Source organism: Momordica charantia, assembly GCF_013281855.1.
Source record: "Momordica charantia cultivar OHB3-1 chromosome 4 unlocalized genomic scaffold, Mcharantia_2.0 BLBB01000004.1, whole genome shotgun sequence".
NCBI classification, from domain to species: domain Eukaryota; kingdom Viridiplantae; phylum Streptophyta; class Magnoliopsida; order Cucurbitales; family Cucurbitaceae; genus Momordica; species Momordica charantia.
Window position 1 is genome coordinate 6,856,785 of NW_028275162.1, and position 6,000 is coordinate 6,862,784.

Below are 6,000 nucleotides of genomic sequence, written 5' to 3' on the forward strand. Positions count from 1 at the left end.
TTTAGTCTTCTATTTTATTGATAAGTTTTTCACCACTTTTAAAAACATCTAGCCAAATTTTTCAAACAAGAATAAGTTTTTAGAAACTTTGTTTTTTTTCCAAAATTTGGCCTAGATTTTAAAAATGTTTACAAAAAATATACAACAAAACAAATAATATTTTTAAACTTAATTTTTAAAAATAGAAAATCAAAATTGAAATGGTTATCAAATGAAGTCTTAACTTTTATAATTTTGTTTAAAAATGTTTAACGAGATCAACATTTTGTCAACTTTTTTATAAAATTGGGACATCAATATTTTCATCAAACAATAATTAAAACCTCATTTCTAAGTGCACATCTCAACTGTAACCTAGTATAAGATATTATTACTATAGAAAATATTTAAGTGCTGATTGGTGAGCACTACCATCATTAGATAGAGAGAAAAATACAAAAGTAGATAATATCTTTAAAAATAATGAGTCGTCGATTTTTAACTAACACGTGTTCACATGTCAGTACCTAAATATTTTCCATTTATTATTATCTTAAGGAATGGAAAATAAAAAAAGTAAAGCAATGAGTGGCCAACGAAGTTCCAGAGGAAAATGAAAAAGAACACCACGATTTTAAATTTTGGAGAGAGGGAAAGGAGAACTCGTTTGAAGGAATCACATCATGAAATGCCAAAGAAGAAGAAATGAATATTTTTTAAAAGAAAAATTGTAACCATTTAATCTTTTGTTTTGTCAAATTTATAATAATTTAGTTCAGTCCGTGAACCTTAATAAATTAAAAAATAATTTAATTTTTATTATATAACGATTTAGTTTTGTAGTTTGCAAATATTACATTCACTCTATTATTTTCAAAAATAAAAAAACATATTCAACAAAAAATTCATTAAATATCAATAATATTTTTCACTTTAAAAACTAAATTGTTACAAATTTAATAATGAAACGAAACAAAATCAAAAGTATTTTTATCCAAATTAATTTTAATTAAAAATTTAACATTTTTTTTGGGAGAAGTGAAATAGGAAAAACAAAACTTGATGATATTACATGGAAAAAATGAATAATGTAGTTTATAAAAAAGAGAAAAGGAAACATAAGATAGCTGGCTGGTATGGGTGGACTGGCTTTTGTTTGTTTGTTTGTTAATTAATAATTTAAAGGTTGATGATGAATGACAACTGTTGCTTGGCCTTTATTCAACTCAAATAAATAATATAATGCCTCCAAACATAACGCTCATAAACATTTCCAAATTTTTTTATGGAGACGCTTTAATGTCAATACGAGCATAATTTAGTATTAAATAATATTATACTTAAAAAAAATTGTAATGACTTAATTTAGATCGATTATACTTCCACTATTAGCCTTCCTTAATTCAACTAAATTTTAAATTTTTAATATCTACGAGTATTTTGATAGGTTATGACTTTGCTATTTTTATTGTCGAGAAACTCATGTGAAATTTTGGGATAATTGTCTATTTTGATCGAAAAAGCTTTTGGGTTTGTTTAGGGGAAAGAATACCCTAGACACGTGGAGGACAGTCATTGGTGCTCCAAAGTGACCCATGAGTCATGCCCCAGCTCGGACCGCCGAGATCACCACCACTAGCGTTGACAGATGCTAAGTATGAGGGCCGAGGTGACCCTGGCCGAGGTCTGATCTACCGGGAAGCTCGGTGAGGGCCGACGTGAGCTACTGTCAGCGGCGTGATTATCAGGTGTAACCGTCGGTCCCGAGATTACCGGGTGTAACCAACGGTCCCGAGATTACCGGGTGTAACCGTCGCGAGATTAGCGGGACTACCACCCATAAGTAGAGGACCTCACTCCACGATCAGGTACGATGATTTCTGACCTCGAACTAAACTGGGAATCCGACCTATACTGACTTGATCGTCGGAGTGCTCACCTTTTTGTGCAGGTCCGCCCAAGTATTCAGATCGGTCCGGAGGCCGAGTTCGAGCTGCAATCAGAAGTACACTGTTGTGCATATCCTTGCATAAACAGGGTTTAATTAAGTTTTTCAAAAATTTTGCTAACATGGAGGAAGGCGACAACCTTTACCAAACAACCCTCCTCTTTAAACGAAAGTGTTAAGGCAAAAAGAACAAAGTATGAAAGTTGTGGTGGTTCTTGTTCTCACACTCGGTGGAGAAATGTTTGAAGAAACTTGGTTGCTCGTGTGTTTTTTGGTGGATTTCAATTCTTCATTTTTCATCTTTGAAGTGCCAATGTCGAGGTAGAATCCACTTTGTTTAGCAGAAAATTAATCGGGGTCTGCTTGGTCAAGGTCAGTAGCCATGTAGAAGATCTGACTCGTCTCTACGGAGATAATCTACACAAAAGGACAAACTCTCCGACACTCAAGTCAGTAAGTAGCTCGTACTCAATATGAAGTTCGAGATAGTAATTTGATACCTGCCCATAGAAATTGTGCCCCCTAGCTATTTATAGGTTGGGGATCCGATAAGCCTTTCGACAGGCGTTATCAAAGTCGAAGGTTAGGTCGGACATATCCTAGATACTTGGTCGGACCTAGTGGCAGGTCAGACACTAAGAGGGTAGACGCAATGAATATTTGATTGAGTAGTCTACCTCGGACCTGAAACCTAATGTATCCAGGTGTGCGTATCTATGTCCTCCACGTGGCGTTATGTTTTCATCCCCAAACACATTTACATTAAATCTCCTCTTCTCACTCGTTATTGGATTAGGGGCAAATGAAAAGAGAAAACGATTTTTCGATTTGAGGGGTTAAGGTTGGTGTAAACGGATAGATTCGAAGGTTTTTGAGCTTGTGTTTGATGATTTTTTTTTAAAAAAAAAAACTAAGGTTTGAGCATTTGAAGGGAGGTTCAGGGGTTGATCATTTTTTTTTTAAAAAAAAAAAAGAAAGGAAAACTAAGATATACTCCGGTCACAAAAAAAAAAAACTATTCAACCCGAAAGAGTTATAGATAGAAAGCCCGTCGATTCCAAATATATGGGCCAAATATGGGGTTGACTTAAGATGTCAAATCCATTCCAAACCAATCTCTCTACGGCTTTGAACGGGCAAGATCTCTTAGAAGATCATCATCCTTGAGATTTAATCCTAAAGAGTCAAGACTAAGGGTAATTTTAAATTTTCCTTTTTAACTTTTTTCTCCCTCAAATATAATGTCATTTTTAATAATTTGATTATTTTAAAATTATTTTTTAAAATAAACATTAATCATTCTCTGACATTTTTAATTATCAAATTCATTTTTTAAGATATAGAACCAAATGATAATATAAACATAACTTAAAACATCTTACCATCTTCCTCTACAAATCAGAAGTTCAATCTCTCGTCTCATCTTTATTGTACTAAAAAATCCATAATCAAACATTAAAATTATTTCAAGATCAATTGCATTTTACAAAAGTATTATAATTATTTTAAGATGAAATGAGTTTTACAAAAGTAGTTATAACGGCCAAAAATTCTTGATCTACAACTAAAACTACTCGAGTGGTTTTTTTTTTTTTTTTTTGTGAACGGTCCTTTTTTTTTTCCTTGGTGCCTCTGAAGTTACCATAATTAAAAGTTTTATTTATATGACTCACATCAAAATAAGAGAAAGCATTTAAATCCCATTGTCGTGTAAAGATGGAACCAATTACCCCAAGTTGTCTTCCTTATATTTCAACATATTTATACCATCACAAGACGATATGGATAATTAACTTCTAATATAGCTAGCAAATTTGAGTATAATTCAACTGGTTAAGATATCTATTTCCAACTAAAAAGTCATGAAGTCGAATTCCCACTCTCACGTACTGTTGAAAATATATATATATATCCACTCCACGTATTATTGTATTGAAAAAAAAAAAAAACCCTTCCTAAGGGATCATTTTGGACGTCCAAAAATGTTCTTTAAAATTTTAGAAGGTACTTAGTAACAAATAAATATCAGTTCTACCCTATTCAAATTGATTTATAATCATTTCTAAGGAGAATCATTGTATGACAATTTGACATTTGTAGAATCGTTTTTAAATTTAGTGCAACCAAACAAACAAGTATTTTAAATATAAAACTAGCTTATAGAAATCATTTTAAAAGGTATATACCAAATTGACCCTTAATCTTCTGAGCAAAATTACGTAATAGCTATTGTTGATGCATGATTATAGATGAGGTGCCGTATCAATGTTGGATTCGAAGTTGAAGCCTAGTAACCTAAAGTGATGACTTGCAAACAAAATCTTGCACCGATGTGGTGCGCTATCGCATACACTCCGAAGCTTAAATTAGTATTTAGTTTGAGATGATTTCAAGTCGATCGAGCTAAATTAGTAAGGTTGCATAGAGTTGCATACCTTTGTAAGGAATGAATTTTGTCTTTCAACAAGGGAACTTTAGAAAGTGTTACCCGCTCTGTACCCGACAGTTAGTGAACTTTACGTCGATGGCATCTGTGCGTCCACTCGATGCCAAGTTGGGCTTTCACCAGGTCAATCAAGGGTGAGTCATTGGTGTAAACCAAATGGTAGAATTCTATTGATTGAAAAACTATACAACAAATGAAGACAGTAACCCCTTTTATAGAAGAGGGCTACAAACATTTAACAAGAACTAACTAATAACACTTAACCAACTAACTTCAGCCTTTAACTAATAACTAATAAAACTAACGGGTTGGTAATTACATCAGTTTCCTTCCCTCTTAAAAAAGAACTCGTCCTCGAGTTTAAATGCAGTGGAGTTAGAAGGCTGTGAACAATCTTAAAAATGGAAAATTTGTCTTTTCTTGTGGTTCAAAAATACTTCAACCCAAAATACCCTTTTTAACTCATCCAAACAAAAATACTCCTTCTCATACCTACATTCTTGAAGTCTTCTGTGAAGGAAAGACTTTGTGGTATATTGTGGTATATTCTTGCTTCAAGCTTCTTTCATCTCCTTCCATCTTTGCACTCTTATCAGAATCTTCTTGATCAATATGATAGAAATAATCTACAAAACCACCGCAAAATTCTTCTTCTTTGCTGGAAAAATCGAAATCTTGAACCAAGAACCCATTGTTTTTGCTTTCTTGAGGTCTATCATGGTGGAAATGTTCCTCATCTTTCTCCTTCTCATTTTCTTGTTCAATTTGGAAGCCTTTTTGAGAAATTAAGGAATTGTGCCGGTTAACTTCTTTGCATTTCAACTTCCAAGAACAATGTAGCTAAAGAAAAAGTAGAATCATAATATCTTCCTATCAATTCTTTATCAACCTCATCTTCCTCCTCAAAATAATTTTTCCTCCTCAAAATAATTTTCAAACTTAAGAAAAAATTCGTCTTCTTGTTCAATGATTGTGTCACAAGGTGCTCTGATACCAATTTGGTGTAAACCAAATGATAGAATTTTATTGATTGAAAAACATATCCAACAAATGAAGACAACAACCCCTTTTATAGAAGAGGGCTTAGTTCACCATCTCCCTTTGGGGTCGGGGGTTGGCTCGAAAGTCGTGAAAAGATGGGCTCTCTAATGAAAAACTCACATTAATCAAGATAGGTCAGGTGTCCATCATGGAATTTGAACTCATTCCCTCCTAGTTACACTAATTCCTTTGGACCAATGAGCCACCCATGATGGTTATATATATATATATATCAGTATTTGTTTTCACTGATTATTTATTTATTTATTTTATTTTGTACCAAAAATCCCACCGGTATGATTGATAACTTCATATTTTAGGTAGATTAACTATATGAGTATATACTTTATATCAATATATCAATTATATAATTTATATACCTCAACGACAAAACCATAAATAACAAAGAAAACTAAAATATGATTTAAAAAACCGATACTAAATAGCAACTAAAAATTTGTATCCATTTTTCGTGTCATGTTTGCAAAACTAAAAAGTTGTTGCTATATTTACAAATATGACGAATATTTTTTCTAATATTTTAAAAAAATAAATATACCCATACAGATCAACCACAAGTATATTT